This window comes from Oryctolagus cuniculus, chromosome 12, assembly GCF_964237555.1.
Source record: "Oryctolagus cuniculus chromosome 12, mOryCun1.1, whole genome shotgun sequence".
NCBI classification, from domain to species: Eukaryota; Metazoa; Chordata; class Mammalia; order Lagomorpha; family Leporidae; genus Oryctolagus; species Oryctolagus cuniculus.
In genome coordinates this window covers 115,959,302-115,980,232 of record NC_091443.1, presented here as the reverse complement: position 1 = coordinate 115,980,232, position 20,931 = coordinate 115,959,302, and the positions used below count along the sequence as shown (strand labels likewise).

The following is a 20,931-nucleotide window of genomic DNA, read 5'->3' as shown; positions in this document are numbered from 1 at the left end:
GCCCCTTTTCCAATGAAAAGTCAGATTGAATTCTGTAGGCACTATCCTTAGTGCTCTCAGTGACTTCTTCACTCATGGAGCTCATATATCTTCTAAATTCTCTGGATCATTTGTGATATCCATTACTTCTCAAGGGCTGTGATGCAAGGAATAACCTCTCTTGGAACCTTGCTATGTGCCAGTAGAATTAAATTAGATTTCTATTAATTGTGCTATACTGGAAAAAGTCACCTACACACCTTGAGCCTGTGATTCTCCAAACCTTGTTATCTAGTAGGACTTTGGCCATGGATATAGAACAGTAAAACATGAGAATGGCTACTAAGACCTCCTTAATAGATGATGGACCCAAACTTGGCATACTCCATTTGGCAAAGGGGATGGCTTCCAATGTCTGCTGTCTATGTCCAGATGCCAGGGTATAGCAGGAGGTCACTATTCTAATGATAAAAAAGAAAAACCATTTAAGTTCAGCTGGACACCATTTTGCTGACTGTTGATCTCATTACTATTAATCTGGATGCCTTCACTGGTGACAATCCAGAGACCCAAAGTAGTCACAGCATTATCTGCTAACAAAAGCTTAAACCAAGAGTTATGAATTAGCATCTATTATATCACAATTCCTCAGAACCCATCTAGTCCAAACCTTGAGAGTTGGAAGCTGTTATACTTGGCCCACCCATAAATAGGATGTTAATTGTGCCAGATGGGCTCTATATCCTTGTACTGCAAGGAAGATGTCATAGATATTGATGTTCCAAACTTATCCAGCTCCCTGCTAATGTGTATGGGAAAGCAGCAAAGGCTTGCCCAAATGCTTGGGCCCCTGAACCCATGTGATATCTGGAAGAAGCTCCTATCTTACAAGATCAGCCTGGTCTAGCCCCAGTCATTACAGTCATTTTGGAGAACAAACCAGAAGGAAGATCAGTCTCTCATTCTAACACTGCCTTTTAAATATATAAATAAATCTTTTAAAATGTAATCATTTTAATAGATTCCTCAGTGCTCAATCATGATGACTTTTGCCTCCTTAAGAACATTTTCATTTCTTTTTTAAATATTTGTTTATTTGAAAGGTAGAGAGGGGGCTGGTGTTGTGCTGCAGTATGCAAAGCTGCCATCTGTTATACTGGCTTCCCATAAAGTCACCGGTTCAAGTCCCACTTGTTCCACTTCTGATTTAGCTTCATGCTAATGGTCTGATTAAGAGTGGAAGATGGCCCAAGCACTTGGGCTCCTGCCACCCCTTTGGGTGACTCAAAAGAAGCTCCTGGTTTCAACAAGGCCCAACACTGGCCATTGGAGCCACCAGGGGAGTGAACGAGATGATGCAAGATCTCTCTATGTCTCTCTCTCTCTCTCTCTGTGACTTTCAAATAAAGAATTAAATAACTTTTAAAATTATTCAAAAAAGGACAGAGAAACACACAGAAAGTGGTTGAGGAGACAGAGGCAGAGAGGTCTTCCATATGTTAGTTCACTCTCTAAATGTCTGCAAAAGCTGTGGCTGAACCAGGCTCTCAGGTCCCCTAGTAAGTAGTAGATCTTGCACTTAGGTGAAAGGAACTGAAGAATTTGAGCCACTACCCCATGATTCCCAGAGATATTAAGCAGGAAATTGGTTTGGAAGTGGAACACTGAAAACTGGCCAGCGCCGCGGCTCACTAGGCTAATCCTCCACCTAGCGGCGCCGGCACACCAGGTTCTAGTCCCGGTCAGGGTGCCGGATTCTGTCCCGGTTGCCCCTCTTCCAGGCCAGCTCTCTGCTGTGGCCAGGGAGTGCAGTGGAGGATGGCCCAAGTGCTTGGGCCCTGCACCCCATGGGAGACCAGGAAAAGCACCTGGCTCCTGGCTCCTGCCATCAGATCAGCGTGGTGTGCTGCCCACAGCGCGCCAGCCGCAGCAGCCATTGGAGGGTGAACCAATGGCAAAGGAAGACCTTTCTCTCTGTCTCTCTCTCACTGTCCACTCTGCCTGTCAAAAAAAAAAAAAAGTGGAACACTGAAAACTTAGATTAGCACTGCAATATAGAATGTGGGCATCACATGCAATGGGCAACAAATTAGAAAACCTGGAAGAAAAACACATGCTAGATAACAAAATTGAGTCATGAAGACATATAGAAAACCTAAACAAACCAAAAATCCAAGACAGAGATTGAATCAGTAACAAAAACTCTTCAAAGAAAAGCCCAAGACCAGATAGCTTCAAGTGCTAAATTCTACCAGACTTTCAAAACAGAACCAATTCCAATTCTTCTTAAGCTATTCAAAACAATTGAAAGAGAAGAGTATTCCCAAACTCCTTCTATTTGGCCAGTGTCACCTTATTTTCTAAACCAGAAAATGATACAATAGAGAAAGAGAATTAAAGAACAATATCTCTGAAGCACAGATGCAAAAAATTCTTAGCAAAATACTAGCTAATTAAAATCCAACAACAGATCATAAAGATAATTTACCTGGACCAAGTGGAATGTACCCCTGGTATGCAGGGATCATTCAACATATGCAAATCAATAAATGTGATATGTGACACTAGAAAACTAAAGAATAAAAACCACATGATGATCTCAATAGACGAAGAGAAAGTATTTGATAAAAAACAGCCTTTCATTATAAAAACCTTAAGCAAGTTGGGTATAGAAGGAACATTCCTTAACACAATCCAGGCAATATATGACAAATCTTCAACAACATCATATTGAATGGGAAATCTTGGAAGCATTTCCATTAAGATCTGAAACCACAGTTGCTCTCCAACACTACTAACAGCTTTAGCCATGGCAATAATTCAAGCAAAAGAAATTAAAAAACAATTAGAAAGGAGAAAGTCCAATAATCTGTTTGCAGATAACATGATCCTATATATTGGAAAACCAAAAGACTCCACCAAGTGATTATTGAAACTCATAAGAGAGTTTGGTGAAGTTGTAAGATATAAAATCAATACACAAAAATCAATAACCATTACATACACAAATATGCCATTGCTGAAAAATAACTTATCAGATCAGTGCCATTCACGATAACCATAAACATTTTTTATTACCTTGGAATAAATTTAGTCAAGGGTGTGAAAGATCTTTACAAGAAAAATTACAAAACATTAAAGAAATACATGTTCATAAATCGGAAGAACTAATATCATCAAAATTCCCATACTACCAAAAGAAATTGTTTTTAATTTTATTTTTACAATCATTTATTTATTTGAGTGGCAGTTATAGACAAAGAGAGGGAGAGACAGAAAGCGATGTCTTCTAACTGCTGGTTAATTCTCCAAATGGCTGTAATGGCTGGTGCTAGGCTGATCTGAACCCAGGAGCTAGGAGCTTCCTCCTCATCTTCTATGTGGATACAGGAGCCCAAGCACTTGGGCCATCTTCCTCTGCCTTCCCAGGCCATGAGCAGAGAGCTGGATCAGAGAACCAGCTGGGACCCAAACTGGCATCCATGAGATGCCAATGCCACAGAGGCTCAACTTACTATTCCACAGTGCCAGTCCCCCAAAAGCAATTTACAGATTCAACATGATCCCAATCAAAATATCAACAACATTCTTCTCAGAGTTAGGAAAAAAATGATGTTAAAATTGGGATGAAATTCCAAGGCAATCTTAATAAAAGCAAAGAGGGAGGCATCACACTTCCAGAATTCAAGATCTACTACAGGGCAGTTATAATAAAAATAGCTTGTTATTGGCATGCCAAAAGACATGTAGACCTATTAAACAGAATAGATAGAACCTCTGAAAATTAATCTGCATGTCTAAAACCAGTTAGTTTGTGACAAACACATTTAAAGCAATCTCTGGAGAAAGGACAATCTCTTCAAAAATAGTGCTGGGAAAATTTGTTCTTCACAATGTAGTAGGAAACAAGATCCCCACATTGCAACTTGCACAAAAATTAACTGTAATTGGATCAATCATCTAAATCTAGGAGAAAATATCAGGGAAACTCTGCAAGACACTGTCATAGAAAAAGACTTTTGGAAAAAGACCCCATGAAGCACAGACAATAAAAGGAAAAATAGCCAAAGGAGATTATATCAAGCTAAGACACTTCTGAACTGCAACTAAGGAAGCAACTGACAGAATACAAGAAAATATTCACAAACTATTAGTAAAAATTTGCGAAATCTCTATGAGCTTAACAAATTCAACAACAAAACAAAGAATCCAGTTCAAGAAATGGGCAACAGGCATTTTTCCTGTTATATTAACAGGCAGTTTTAACAAGCATTTTTCCAAGGAAGAAATTCAAATGGCCAACAGATACATGAAAAAATGTTCAGGATCACTAGCGATCAGGGAAATGCTAATAGAAACCACAGTGAGATTTCTCCTCACCCCAGTTAGTATGGCTATCATACAGAAACCGAAAATCATTTTGGGGCAGGCACTGTGGCTTAGTGGGTTAAACCACTGCCTGCAGTACTGGCATCCCATATGAGTGCTGGTTTGAGTCCTAGCTGCTCCACTTTTGATCCAGCTTTCTGCTAATGAGCCTGAGAAAGCAGTGGATGATGGCTCACGTGCTTGGATCCCTGTACCCATGTGGCAGACCTAGATGAAGTTCCTGGCTCTTGGCTTCAATCTAGCCCTGCCTTGGCCATTGTGGTCATTTGGGGAGTGAACCAGCAGAGATCTCTCTCTCTCTTTCTCTCTCTCTGTAAATCTGCAATTCAAATAAATAAATAAATCATTTTTTAAAAATCACCAAGTATTTTACTGAACAATTTTAAATGTTGTATGAGCAGACATCTATAACCATTGAATTATTTTTACAATAGTCTGGTTTAAACTGCTTTTCTGTGAATGTAAGAATATGTACTTGAAAAAAGTATAGGCTTGAGGAAGTGGTGATATGCTCGAGTGCTAGAGTGGAGATGGCCGAACTTGCTCCACTGCCCCCACTCTCCCCACACATTAAGAACATTCAGCACCACCTGATGGTTCAAGAGCATGACAAGCCGGCGCCGTGGCTCAATAGGCTAATCCTCCACCTTGCGGCGCCGGCACACCGGGTTCTAGTCCCGGTTGGGGCGCCGAATTCTGTCCCGGTTGCCCCTCTTCCAGGCCAGCTCTCTGCTATGGCCAGGGAGTGCAGTGGAGGATGGCCCAGGTGCTTGGGCCCTGCACCCCATGGGAGACCAGGAAAAGCACCTGGCTCCTGGCTCCTGCCAGGATCAGCGCGGTGCGCCGGCTGCAGCGGCGGCCATTGGAGGGTGAACCAGCGGCAAAGGAAGACCTTTCTCTCTCTGTCTCTCTCTCACTGTCCACTCTGCCTGTCAAAAAAAAAAAAAAAAAAAAAAGCATGACAAACAGGACTCTGTGGTGGCCAGTTACTGAATAGTTGCTCAAGAATTGATCTGAGAGGTGGTTGGCAGCCATTGTTTGATCATTATGTATCTCACCAAGGGGGTCATTTATATGCCATGCAAACTAGAATGAAGATTCATAATAAAACTGAGTGTTGTAAATTTTTATCAAAATTAATGGGTCAGTTAGAAGCTCTTAAGAAACAGTTGGGGGGCTGGTACTGTGGTGCAGCACATTAAAGCCCTGGCCTACAGTGCCTGCATCCCATATGTGCTCCAGTTCAAGTCCCAGCTGCTCCACTTCTGACCCAGCTCTCTGCTCTGCCCTGGGAAAGCAGTAGAAAGATGGCCCAGCTGGTACCACAGCTCACTAGGCTAATCCTCTGCCTGCAGTGCCAGCACCCAGGGTTCTAGTCCTGGTTGGGGCACTGGATTCTGTCCTGATTGCTCCTCTTCCAGTCCAGCTCTCTGCTGTGGCCCAGGAGTGCAGTGAGGGACAGCCCAAGTGCTTGGGCCCTGAACCCACATGGGAGACCAGGAGAAGCACCTGGCTCCTGGCTTTGGATCAGCATGGTGTGCCGGCTGCAGTGTGCCAGCCACAGTGGCCATTGCGGGGTGAACCAATGGAAAAGGAAGACCTTTCTCTCTCTCTCACTGTCCACTCTGGCTGTCAAAAAAAAATGAAGATGGCCCAAGTTCTTGGGCCCCTGCACCCATGTGGGAGACCTGGAAGAATCTCCTGGCTCCTGGCTTCAGAACAGCACAGCTCCAGCCACTGCAGCCATTTGAGGAGTGAACTAGCAGATGTCAGACACCGAGTCTCTCTCTGTCTCTCTGCCTTTCTGTAACTCTGCCTTTCAAATAAATAAATAAATCTTAACAACAACTGTTAGACCGGACTCAGATGGGACTCAATTATCCCAATGAGAGACTTCAATGATACAAAAGCAAAGAGGTTTATTCTAGCTCGAGCTAGGGTCCACTCCTCCAATCATCACAGCAGTCTTCTGATGAGGATCCATCCCATTTCTTTTGTGGCATTTATATAGGGTTTTCAGAGACATTCTATACATTATAGCACCATTCAGCAAATCATCTCATTCTGTGGGAAATTTAAAGAACATCTCTTAAAATTGCTTAGTAAATCCAGTGGTGGGAATAGACTAGTAAAGGTGGTTGGATGGCTCTGAGGTTGATACTTTTTAAAATGATTGGCTAAAGTATAGGGTATGAACCGCTAGGGTGTACGTTCTAAACTGCAGGGTTTTGGGATGTTATCAATCACCTTAACTGCCTGAAAAGATACATGGAACTTTAGGTATTTCCCTGCTATCTGCTGATTGGCTGTTGCTAGGGGAGTTTATCACAAGGGGAGTTTATTTTTCTTCTTTCAGAGCTTTTGGCTTAGGGTTCAGGGCCCGGTCATGCCCGAGTTACAAGATGGAGGCCTAGTCTAAAATAGCTGCACATTGATCCAGGCTCAGGTTCTTCACAACAACAACAAAAAGAAACAGCTATTACCCAAGGAGTAGTTGGTTCTGCCCATTTGAGGAATTATTCTTGGATAATGTTTATATATGCAGACAGTGAACATTGTGCTGGGTAATTTCACAAAAAAACATGATCAAGTTCTTCTATACTGCAAGTCTTTTAATAGATGTCATAACTGTGTTTGACATAACACTGATGAAAATGTGAAACACACAAAGTATGCAAGGTGGAAGGCAACATATATCCATAATTGCTTAAACAATGAGGAGACTCCTCAAGCAGGCCCTATTGCAATTGAGGAAGATACTGATGGTGAAGAAAATGAAGATGCTGTAGTAGCATCTCTGCCCATTCCACACACCTCAGCCATCATCATCTTCAGCAGTTGACCCAGGCAGCATGCCATCAGACAGCTATAGTTGAATACAGATTCCTCTGGGTGCACATGCCACAGCCAACACACCAGCGAAAGTGCCTCATAGCATGGGTGTAACAAGGAATACCATCCAACCTACTCTATAGACTATGCCAGCCATTGATCCTGCACTTTCCAGTACGGTTTCCCAAGGCGATACCCACCTCACCCCTGAGGACTTTGTGAGAGCTCAGAGATACTGCAAATATGCTCACAGTGCTTTTCAATATGAAGATGTAAGCACTGCCATTCAGAATCTACAGAAAGCCCTCAAGCTACTGATGACTGACAGAGAATGAAGACTTTGTACAACAGATCCACGAATCTTTGGCATAAAGAACTAACTCCATTACCCTATCTTCAGCCTATCAAGAGTACAGTTTTAAGAAAGACTTCAGTTGAATTGAATATGATGATTAAATTTGTGAATATCAGATTCCCTTTGAAGCATTCATCAGTAGCCTGAACCAGTTTTATTGTCCATTTAATGGCTCCAATAATTTATGGGTACATAGGGCTGATGTTGGCAAGATCCTAAAAACACCCTTTGAACCCTGCTTCAGCAAATGAAAACACGGAAAATATATATTGGAAATAAGCTTTATTAATTTACATACATGAAGAGAATTTTTTAAAAGCCATAATATTTGGACAAACAGATCACATTACTTTGCAGTAAAATTGTACATCTAATAAAAGATTCCAGAATTGTCTAGATTAGAGATTACCTTTTTGTTTTCCTTAAGACTTATATAAAACAAATACAAATGTCCTAAAGTGTTAGATTAACCTGAAAAACTTATGTTCAAAACACAATTTTTATTCATTAGAATTTATAGTTGACAGAAGGAAAAGTCATTCAGTAAAGAGGTAGAAGTGCTTTCAGACTTAATATTAAGAATGTTGGTTTCCCAAATGCTTTTTCTTATCCATTCAGCTTAAGGTGAATTGGTATTTGCTGCATCAGCAGTCTGACTGCATGTCTTAGAGAATGAAAAATAGATGTCGGTCTGTAGAGATGCCTGAAGAGTTGGTGCTTTTAAGTTAAGATTCTTCTCAGCTGCTGAGGAGTACGTTCCATTGAGTGCATAACTATGAATGATTCAGAAGATTTATAAGACTTAAGATACTCAATTGTTAAGTTTACGAATTTTGTGGGAAATTATGGACTTACGGTGTCACCTGAATTTGATGTGTTAAAAAAAAATAAATATAAAGATTCTTTTTAAATAAAACTTAAAAAAAGTATAGGCTTGTATGGAACAAGATGTTTCTAAACTTCATAACATGCTGTTATTTTAATACAAAACATACATAAGCAAAAAAAAATTTTTTTTTTGGACAGGCAGAGTGGACAGTGAGAGAGAGACAGAGAGAAAGGTCTTCCTTTGCCGTTGGTTCACCCTCCAATGGCCGCCGCGGGCGCACCGCACTGATCCGATGGCAGGAGCCAGGTACTTATCCTGGTCTCCCATGGGGTGCAGGGCCCAAGCACTTGGGCCATCCTCCACTGCACTCCCTGGCCACAGCAGAGAGCTGGCCTGGAAGAGGGGCAACCAGGACAGAATCCAGTGCCCCGACCAGGACTAGAACCTGGTGTGCTGGCACCGCAAGGTGGAGGATTAGCCTAATGAGCCGTGGCGCCGGCCTTAAGCAAATGTTTTAAACATAAATAATTGATTATAAAAGCTTGTGTTTCTACTCAAATACACTTGTGAAAAGAAATTACAATTTACCCACAAAATAATCTAGAATTTCCTAATAGTATCTAACTTAAATAATGAAATAAAAACATCCTAAAACATTTTTGTTTGTGTGAATTTAATTACAGTACTTTAAATTAGCATTTTCCATCCCAAAGGTTATTGAAAGTTTTGAAAGGGAGATAAACTCCATGAGGTTAGTAGATTTTCTGTTCTAAATTCTTCATGTACTTGGGGCTAGTGCTGTTGTGCAGCAGGTAAATCCTCTGCCTGTGGTGCCAGCATCCAGTATGAGTACCGGTTCTAGTCCTGGCTGCCCCTCTTCCAGTCCAGTTCTCTGCTATGGCCTGGGAAAGCAGTGGAAGATGGCCCAGTGCTTGGGCCCCTGCACCTGCATGGGAGACCAGGAAGAAGCAGCTGGCTCCTGGCTTTAGACCCATGTAGCTCTGGCCATTGAAGCCATCTGGGGAGTTAATCAACAGAAGGAAGACCTTTCTCTCTGTCTGTAATTCTACCTCTCAACTAAATAAAATCTTAAAAAATATATTCTTTATATACTCATATTAATTACAACCTCCTATTTTAGAAAAATGAGGGTTAATGGTTTATGACTTCTGCTAGTCTGTGATTGTTACAAAGTAAAACTTCTAGTTTTATCTAGAAGATAATTCCTTATCTGCAATCACCTTATTGTAACAAAAATTGTGGTACTAAGTTAATAGTCTTTAAGTAAATACAAATTAGGAGAATATTTAGCAACTTAAAAACACCTGGCTAGAAAATTTATTCAGATGCAAACAAGATTCCTTGTGGGGTAACCACATGCTGAATTTCTGGTTTTTTATTTATGTGTCTCATGGTCACAGGCTGAACGGCAACAGAACACAACATAAGAATGATGAGCACTCCTCTAATGCTAGAGACATATGTGCCCTGTCAGGACTTCATTGGCCTAACTCATCAAAAGACTCAGGAATAAATGTTTCTGTTTTCAAGAGAATTGTGGGCCTGGTGCCATGGCGCAGTAGGTTAATCCTCCACCTGCAGCACTGGCATCCCATATGGGCACTGGTTCTAGTCCCAGCTGCTCCTCTTTCAATCCAGCTCTCTGCTATGGCCTGGAAAAGCAGTATAAGATGGCCCAAGTGCTTGGGCCCCTGCACCCATGGGAGACTGGAAAGAAGCACCTGGCTCCTGGCTTTGGATTGAGCAGCTCTGGCTGTTGCAGCCATTTGGGGAGTGAACCAATGGATGGAAGACCTTTCTCTCTGTCCTACCTCTCACTGTCTATAACTGTACCTCTCAAATCAATAAACAAAATCTTTAAAAAAAATCTTTTAAAGTGAATTGCAACTACTATTGCATGTTTTCTTTCACAACTTCAAGTGGACATAGCTCATAAAATAAAATGAATCATGGTTTCATAAACATTAAAGCTTATCATAGACAATTGGTAACAATGAATAGCTTCTTTCATAGTCTCTCTATATAATTAATAAGCCAATTATTTTCTTCCTACTCTGCAAAGCCAGTCAATGCAATTGATTTCAAATTTAGAATTTTCAAATCACCCAGAAATGCACAATGTTAATGCTTTTGGAGCTTTATAAGAGCACAAAATATCAATTTTTAATTCTTGTACTTTTTAACATTAGAGAGTTCTAAGACATTAAATAGTACTTTTTCTTTCTAACCCATGTAAGACTAACAATGTGTAGAAAAAAAAATATGAGGATTTTTGTTACGCAGATAAATAATTGTGCTTTGCCTAGAATCATGCTTCAACTTTGGTTATTTTTCCTCTCCACTGAAGCCAGGAAGAAGAGAGTCCTGTGAAACTAATAAAATGCCCCTGGTGTTCTTAAATGATTACTTTTTGGACAGGAACTTCCAAGAAACAACACCACAGTTGTAGTGAACTTTTTCTGTGGTTGAATCTTCTCTTTGCTTTCAGGAGACCAAGAGAAGCCACCTGGAGATCTCAGAGAAGGCCACATGGGAATGGAGGGGCATGCATCTCCTCTGGAAGCAGTTGTGTCTGTGAAATTTTTTGCTTATGGTAAACTTGACTGGTCTCTATCCATTGATAAAGAAGAGACTCATCATAAAAATTAGTAATACAGAAAAAAAATCATTGAAATTTCATTTTTTTCTGCCACAGGCAAGTGGAACAATATCTCTCACAGTAAAACAAACAGACTGTAAAGAGTCTATCCAATATCTTTGGCTCTCCTCACATTCTAAGAACAGACCTTGGAGAACTTCTAGCTGCCTCTTCCAGAAAAGTAGATCAGTAAATAAATTATTAATTAAAAAAAAAAGGAGGTAACTTTTTTTCTGTATTTCTGGATAGGATTCCTGTCTTTGAATCAATATGTCATGATTTTTATTCATTTTTCCTTCTTTGGAATTGGAGTAGGAGTAGGCAAAAACATGCATGAAAGAAGGGAAAAAGCTTAAAGCACTAGATTGTAAAGTAGGAACAAATAGACAGGAAGGCTGGAGGTGAAGGGGTAATGACTAGGTTAGGGAAAAAAGCCAGCTTATTAAATCCTTAAAAAGAGAAAGGAAGAAAGGAGGAGGAAATAGAGAAGTATGGTTATGTTCTTATGGAATTACATTCTTATGCAATCTGATCTTTTTGTATTAATAAAAATAGAAATGTTTAACAATTGAAAATTTATTCCTTTAGTGAATCACTACTCATTCCAACACTCTATAAAAACAGAATCCAAAGGCAGGCATAGGTTGCAGGGTGGGGCACAGTGCAAGTGGCAGTGACAGACTTATTTCTCTAATATCAAATTCTGCACCACAACTTCTAATCCACCAAAGTTCTACACATCACCCAGAATCAATTTCATAAAATAAACCACTTAGGGCAAAAGCTCAGAGAAAATCAATGTCCCCATTATTCTTTGCCTGTGAAGCACTCATAAAAATTAGCATGCTGCTAAAGAAAATGAGATTATGGCCAAGCTATGTATAAAAAACACAGGAATGCAAAGTCAGGAGGCAGTTTGGTGTTTCATGAGCACCCAAAGTGAACTGCAGAAGAAGGGGATGCATTACAGAATGGGAGCTGAGTAGGCAGCACAGCCAGCAGTGATCACCAAGCCATTAACCTGAGATTGATGAGTATTTGTGAAGTGTACAAATGAGTTCTACCTATAACAACAGTAATTACTTTTTCTTTAGGACACAAGGGAAAACACATTTTTTTTCCAATTTTTATCTGTTTTTGATTTTATTTTAAAGGCAGGGGGAGAGGGAGAGGGAGAGAGATTTCTTCCATTTTCTAGTACATCCCCAAATGCTCACAATAGCAGGCAATGTTCAGCCTGAAGCCAGGATCCTGGAACTCCATGCAGGCCTGGGAGAGTTCAGTTAATTCTGAGGACATACAGTCTTCAGTGACACCTGTCTTTATAAAGACATATCTCAATACAATAAAACTCCCTACTCAGGACTTTAGAGATCCAAGAGAAAACTTTCAAATATTTTGCAGATGAATGCAAAACAGAAATCTGGAGACTTCTGTGAGCCAACAAGTTCCCTGCCTACCTGAGAATCAGTTTGGTCACCAGGGAGATCAAGGGAAGAGGATCAAGCAAAGCCATTTGGGACCTGTGCCCAGAGTCTTATCTCTTGAGTGAGCATAAAGGCAGCCCAGTCACTGGGCACTGGCAGTTTTGGACCACCTTAATCCTGAAGTGGCTACACAAACTAGTCAACTCCAAATTGGGCTGAGTTATCAGACTGGAAGTCTGGTCAAAAATTGTCACCCATTAAGGAATCTGGACACAGGAATGGCCAAAAAAGAACCATTAGGAGGGCTCACAATAGAGAACTAAGTGGGTAATAAATGCACAGATCCTAGACCAAGGCAACAGGCAATGAAAACCTTCTCTTTTGTTGCAAAATTTTCTTATTTTATCTTAAAGGCCTTGAGAAACAGATCTGTAGACATCTCATGTGTAAGACAAACATGTATCATTCATAATTGGCCTATAAATATTAGCATTCTTGGCCTGATCAATAAGCCTCAGGAACTAGCTCAGGGAGGGGCAAGGAAAGGGAATCACTTCTGTCTCATTTCTAGGGAAATATACATCCTCCATGAACTGCTTCTTACAAAACATTTCTCCAATTATCCAGGAGAAATACATCAACTCTGAAGAGGCTACATTTTTTTTTTTTCCATAGAGCCCAACACCTGTCTTGGGAATCACCTGTGATGCCAGGTAAATGGATAAGAAAGCCAATTGGAATCATCTACTAGAAGACAAGATACTTTACCCAAATCACTATATTTTACTCTACAGAAAAATGTAAACTGAATCACAAAGAACTCCAGTCGATCAATCCCCTGGTTTAAGCAAAGAGCATATTTGCATTACTCCAGATATGCAGGCCTCTCTTTCTGTTGTACTCTCATGTGGACTATCTGCATAGGGACACAGAATGAGGGGGAGGCTGCAGCAGTAAAAATGCTCAATGTTTCAATTACAAAACTGATTTTTAATTATCTCAAATTCAGTCATAAAAATTCTGCTCAAAGCAAGACACACATAAAGCCAAGCTCATCCCTTTCTCAACAAAAATTTAATGCAATGAGAATTACAAAATCTTAAAGAAAGAAATAGAAGAGGATACCAAGAAATGGAAAAATCTTCCATGCTCGTGGATTGGAAGAATCAATAGCATCAAAATGTCCATTCTCCCAAAAGCAATTTATAGATTCAATGCAATACCAATCAAAATACCAAAGACATTGTTCTCAGATCTGGAAAAAATGATGCTGAAATTCATATGGAAATGCAGAAGACCTCAAATAGCTAAAGCAATTTTGTACAACAAAAACAAAGCCAGAGGCATCACAATACCAGATTTCAAAGCATACTACAGGGCAGTTGTAATCAAAACAGCATGGTACTGGTACAGAAACAGATGGATAGACCAATGGAATAGGAGAGAAACACCAGAAATCAACCCAAACATCTACAGCCAACTTATATTTGATCAAGGATCTAAAACCAATTCCTGGAGCAAGGACAATCTATTCAATAAATGGTGCTGGGAAAATTGGATTTCCACGTGCAGAATCATGAAGCAAGACCCCTACCTTTCACCTTACACAAAAATTCACTCAACATGGATTAAAGACTTAAATCTATGACCTGACACCATCAAATTATTAGAGAACATTGGAGAAACCCTGCAAGATATTTGCACCGGCAAAGACTTCCTGGAAAAGACCCCGGAGACACAGGCAGTCAAAGCCAAAATCAACTATTGGGATTGCATCAAATTGAGAAGTTTCTGTACTGCAAAAGAAACAGTCAGGAGAGTGAAGAGACAACCGACAGAATGGGAAAAAATATTTGCAAACTATGCAACAGATAAAGGGTTAATAACCAGAATCTACAAAGAGATCAAGAAACTCCACAAAAACAAAACCAACAACCCACTTAAGAGATGGGCCAAGGACCTCAATAGACATTTTTCAAAAGAGGAAATCCAAATGGCCAACAGGCACATGAAAAAATGTTCAAGATCACTATCAATCAGGGAAATGCAAATCAAAACCACAATGAGGTTTCACCTCACCCCAGTTAGAATGGCTCACATTCAGAAATCTACCAACAACAGTTGCTGGAGAGGATGTGGGGAAAAACGGACACTAACCCACTGTTGGTGGGAATGCAAACTGGTCAAGCCACTATGGAAATCAGTCTGGAGATTCCTCAGAAACCTGAATATAACCCTACCATACAACCCAGCCATCCCACTCCTTGGAATTTACCCAAAGGAAATTAAATTGGCAAACAAACAAGCGGTCTGCATATTAATGTTTATTGCAGCTCAATTCACAATAACTAAGACCTGGAGTCAACAGTAGACTGGAAAACATCATGCTGAGTGAATTAAGACAGTCCCAAAGGGACAAATATCATATGTTCTCCCTGATCGGCGACAACTAACAAGCACCAAAGGGGAACCCTGTTGAAGTGAAATGGACACTATGAGAAAGAGTGACTTGATCAGCTCTTGTGCTGACTGTTGATGTACAATGTAATACTTTATCCATTTTAAAGTCAGTCTGGAGATTCCTCAGAAACCTGAATATAACCCTACCGTTCGACCCAGCCATCCCACTCCTTGGAATTTACCCAAAGGAATTTAAATTGGCAAACAAAAAAGCTGTCTGCACCTTGATGTTTATTGCAGCTCAATTCACAATAGCTAAGACCTGGAACCAACCTAAATGCCCATCAACGGTAGACTGGATAAAGAAATTATGGGATATGTACTCTTTAGAATACTATACCGCAGTAAGAAACAACGAAATCCAGTCATTTGCAACAAAATGGAGGAATCTGGAACACATCATGCTGAGTGAAATAAGCCAGTCCCAAAGGGACAAATACCATATGTTTTCCCTGATCGGTGACAACTGACTGAACACCAAAAAGGAAACCTCCTGAAGTGAAATGGACACTATGAGAAATGGTGACTTGATCAGCATAGCCCTGACTGTTAATGGACAACTTAATACATTATCCCTCATAGTATTTTTTTTTTGTCTGTTCTACTTAATATAACTGGTTTAATTCTGTAATTATCACACAGTTATTCTTAAGTGTTGAAAATTAACTGAAATGTGATCCCTGTTGAACATAAGAGTGGGAATAAGAGAGGGAAGAGATGTATAATTTGGGACATGCTCGGGCTGACTTGCCCCAATTGGTAGAGTTGGAAACATACCAGGGGATTCCAATTCAATCCCATCAAGGTGGCATGTACCAATGCCATCTCACTATTCCAAGTGATCAATTTCAGTTCACAATTGATCATAATGAAAGGACTAAGAGTCAAAGGGAGCACATAAACAAGTCTAGTATCTGCTAACACTAACCAATAGAATAAATAAAGGGGAGAGTGATCCAACATGGGAAGTGAGATACTCAGCAGACTCATAGAATGGCGGATGTCCTAAATAGCACTCTGGCCTCAGAATCAGCCCTAAAGGCACTCGGATCTGGCTGAAAAGCCCATGAGAGTATTTCAGGCATGGAAAGCCAAGACACTCTGGCAAAAAGATCTCTGTGAGTGAGATCCCAGTGGAAAGAACAGGTCTTCAAAGAGGGAGGTGCCTTTCTCTGAAGGGAGGAGAGAACCTCCACTTTGACTATGACCGTGTCTAAACAAGATAAGAGTCGGAGAACTCAAGGGGCTTCCATAGCCTTGGAAACTCATGACTGGAGCATAGGGAGATTACTGATGCCATAAACAGGAGTGTCAATTTGTAAAGTCAACAACAGGAGTCACTGTGCACTTACTCCTCATGTAGGATCTCTGTCCTTAATGTGCTGTACACTGAGGCTTAATGCTATAACGAGTACTCAAACAGTATATTTCACTTTGTGTTTCTATGGGGGTGCAAACGATTGAAATCTTTACTTAATGTACACTAAACTGATCTTCTGTAAAAAAAAAAAAAAAAAAAAAAAAAAAAAGAAAGAAATTATCAATTCCCAACTTGACTCTCACTGGGATTAAACATGACAATAGGTCTGATCTGATTTCATCATCAATTAAAAAAAATCATCTATTATTTTTCACTTTATGTTTCTGTGTGGGAGCAAACTGTTGAAATCCTTACTTAAGGTATACTAAGCTGATCTGTATATTAAGATAATCGAAAATGAATCTTGATGTGAATGGAAGGGGAGAGGGAGTGGGAAAGGGGAGGGTTGTGGGTGGGAGGGACGGTATGGGGGGGAAGCCATTGTAACCCATGAGTCATACTTTGGAAATTTATATTCATTAAATAAAAGATAAAAAAAAAAAGAAATTATGGGACATGTACTCTATACAATACTATACAGCAGTCAAAAACAATGAAATGTGATCATTTGCAACAAAATGGAGGAATCTGGAAAACATCATGCTGAGTGAAATAAGCCAGTCCCAAAGGGACAAATACCATAGGTTCTCCCTGATTGGTGGCAACTAACCGAGCACCAAAAAGGAAACCTGTTGAAGTGAAATGGACACTACAAGAAATGGTGACTTGATCAGCCTTTGCCCTGACTGTTGATGTACAATTTAATACTTTATCCCTTTAAGTATTTTTGGTTGTTCTACTTAATACTATTGGTTGAATTCTGTAATTAATATACAGTTATTCTTAAGTGTTGAAACTTAACTGAAAAGTGATCCCTGTTATATATGAGAGTGGGAATAAGAGAGGGAAGAGATGTACAATTTGGGACATGCTCAATTGGACTTGCCCCAAATGGTAGAGTTAGAAACATACCAGGGGATTCCAATTCAATCCAATCAAGGTGGCATATACCAATGCCATATCACTAGTCCAAGTGATCAATTGCTGTTCACAAGTGATCACACTGATAGGACTACGAGTCAAAGGGATAACATAAACAAGACTAGTGTCTGAAAATAGTAACCGATAGAATAAAAAAAAAAAGGAGAGAATGATTCAACATCAGAAGCAGGATACACAGCAGACTCATAGAATGGCAGATGTCCTAAACAGCACTCTGGCCTCAGAATCAGCCCTTAAGGCATTCAGATCTGGCTAAAAAGCCCATGACAGCTGACACTCTGGCCAAAAAAAAAAAAAAAAAAAAAAAAAAAGAGGACCTAAATGAAAGACCTCTGCGAGTGAGATCCCAATGGAAAGAACAGGTCTTCAAAGAAGTAGCTACCTTTCTCTGAAGGGAGGAGAGAACTTCCACTTTGACTATGACCTTGTCTAAGATCAGAGTTGGTGAACTCAAAAGGCTTCCATAGCCTTGAAAACTCATGACAAGAGCCTAGGGTGATTACTGACACCATAAACAAGAGTGTCAATTTGTTAAGTCAATAACAGGAGTCACTGTGCACTTACTCCTCATGTAGGATCTCTGTCTTTAATGTGCTGTACATTGTGATTTAATGCTATGACTAGTACTTAAACCATATTTTTCACTTTGTGTTTCAGTGTGGGTGCAAACTGTTGAAATCTTTCCTTCATATTTACTAAATTGATCTTCTGTATATAAAGATAATTGACAATGAATCTTGATGTGAATGGAAGGGGAGAGGGGGCAGGAGAGGGTTAGGGTTGTAGTTGGGAGGGAAGTTATGGGGGGGAAGCCATGTAATCCATAAACTGTACTTTGGAAATTTATATTCATTAAATAAATGTTAAAAGAAAATTAATGTTAACTGCATATTTAGGAGTGTACTATTGCATTTAATTACAGTGCTTCTCTATATCTTATTTTTTAAGATTTTATTTATTTATTTGAGAGGTTGAATTATAGACAGTGAGAGGAAGAGACAGAGATAAAGGTCTTCTATCTGCTGGTTCACTCCCCAAATGGCTATAACAGATTGACCTGCACTGATCTGAAGCCAAGAGCTTCTTTTCTGTCCCCCACTTGGGTACAAGGGCCTAAGCACTTGAGCCATCTTCTACTGTTTTCCCAGGCCATAGCTGAGAGCCAGATCAGAAGAGGAGCAGCTGAGGCTAGAACTGCTGCCCATATAGGTACCAGCCCCTCTACATCTTATAAGCACATCTTATCTGTAAGAAAAAAACTGAAAAGTTAGTCAAGTATATCACAAATTATGTTAGAAATTATCTCTAATTTAAATAAAAAAAGGAAAACCCTAAAGTAGAAAAGGTTAATTTTGGCAATCTGCACAAATGACCTGTGTCCTATTACTTTATCCTGTGGAATACTTTTCAAGATTTCTTCTGGCCTTCCCATCTTCCCTTGTTCCTCATACCATTTCATTATCACTGCCTCTCTGTCCCTGCAGCTCTCTCCCTTTGGAAACAGTCTTGTAGACTGTCAATCATTATTTCAAAATGCTTTGTAGGGAGTGCCTGAATGGCCTTCTAATATCCCATAAATATATATTTCCATAAAACAGACAATAGAGGTGCTGGTACTGTGTCCTAGCAGGAAAAGCTGCTGCCTGCATTGCTGACATCCCTTATGGGTGCTGCTTTGAGTCTCGGCTGCTCCATTTCTGATCCAGCTCTCTTCTACTGGGGAAGCAGTAGAAGATGAACCAAGTCCTTGGGCCCCTGTACACATGTGGGATAACTGGAAGAGGCTCCCAGCTCTTGACTTCAGTTTGGGGTAGCTCCAGCCACTGCAGCCATCTGGGGAGTAAACCAGAAGATGGAAGACCTTTCTTCCTCTCTCTCTGCTTCTGCATCTCTCTAACTCAAATAAAATAAAATAAAATAAATATTTAAAAAAAGGTGGTATAGCATAGCGGGAAAGCTGTTGCCTGTGATGCTGGTATTCTATATTGTGCATGAGTTCATGTCCCACCTGCTCTATTTCTTTTTTTTTTTTTTTTTTTTTTTTGACAGGCAGAGTAGACAGTGAGAGAGAGACAGAGAGAAAGGTCTTCCTTTTCAGTTGGTTCACGCCCCAATGTCCACTGCAGTCGGTGCACCACACTGATCCGAATTCAGGAGCCAAGTGCTTCTCCTGGTCTCCCATGCAGGTGCAGGACCTAAGGACTTGGGCCATCCTCCACTGCATTCCCAGGCCACAGCAGCTCTACTTCTGATCCAGCTCCTTCATCTGCCTAGGAAAGCTGCAAAGAATGGTGCTTGTGCTCCTACTCCCACATGGGAAATGTGGAAGAAGATACTGGTTCCTGACTTTAATCCAGTTCCAACCCCAGCTGCTGTGGCCATTACGGGTGTAAAACAGTGAATAAATGATTTACATCTCTCTCACTCTTTGTAACTCTGCCTTTCAAATAAATATTGGCTGGCACCGTGGCTCAATAGGCTAATCCTCTGCCTGCGGTGCTGGCACCCCAGGTTCTAGTCCTGGTTGGGGCACCAGATTCTGTCCCGGTTACTCCTCTTCCAGTCCAGCTCTCTGCTGTGGCCCAGGAGTGCAGTGGAGGATGGCCCAAGTCCTTGGGCCCTGCACCTGCATGGGAGACCAGAAGAAACACCTGGCTCCTGGCTTTGGATTAGCGCAGTGTGCTGGCTGCAGCAGCCATTGTGGGGTGAACCAACGGAAAAAGGAAGACCTTTCTCTCCATCTCTGTCTCTCACTGTCCACTCTGCCTGTCAAAAAATAAATAAATAAATATTTTTAATTTTTTTAAAAATTTAACAAATGGCCCTAAATATTCTGACTCATCTTGACATGTAACAGGAGACAAGAAAGTTGCTGCTGACTTTATGTAGTGCCTCCTCAATCTGTTCTATAAGCAAAAAGTATTTATTTCTTTTGCTATCCAAGCACTCAAATCTAAAAGAAATAATACTACCCAGTGCAACTCTGTTCAAGGCTGCTCCTGCACTGAAGAAAAGTAAAGGGGCAAGGGGCCCAAACCCTGTGTGGCCGGCTGGCAGTCCCCTCCTCACTCTGCATCTGAGTTTCTAGTTAGAGATGGAGAAAAAGGCAACTCCAGATACTGCAGTGGTACACAGCCTCAATCACAGACACGCCTTGTGTGTGTGCAACAGAAGGAGAGCACAGAGCACTATGTAAGGGAGGAATACAATGAACAAAAAAGGAAAGGATGTGAATGGACATAGCAAAGAATTTCCCCACTCTGCTGATCATGATCTCAAGGATGTCCAGGCCAGAATTCCATTTCACTTTGGAAAACCCACTCCATAAAGTTTTCTCCACCTAGGTGTATTCTTCTGTGAGGAATCTGTCTTCTTGTGAGAGGGCACCACCACAGACTGAAAACCAGTCAAAAAGCAGAGTGATGGCTTTAATTCTCAGAGGTGAATGGACAACCACATCTATGAATTCTGCCTTGAAAAATAAGCTTCCTTCTGCTCTAGGAATCTGATGTAGGTTTGGGCTAAAATGAGAAACACAGAGACCAGCTGGGTCTGTTAGGTGAGAAGAAAGGAAGCCTGATTTCCAGTTGTTACTTTGTAGCATGTTAGTTTTGAGAGGATTTCATTTTCCACTTCTAC

General features: G+C 40.5%; 1 protein-coding gene and 1 pseudogene across 1 annotated transcript in view; one reads left to right on the top strand and one right to left on the bottom strand.

The window, feature by feature from the left end:
* The window catches only part of LOC103347453 (zinc finger protein 585A-like), a 222,720-nt gene that overhangs the window by 28,810 nt on the left and 172,979 nt on the right, over positions 1 to 20,931 (bottom strand). The window lies entirely within an intron of this gene.
* On the top strand, positions 6,898 to 7,637 carry LOC100340462 (vacuolar protein sorting-associated protein VTA1 homolog pseudogene; annotated as a pseudogene).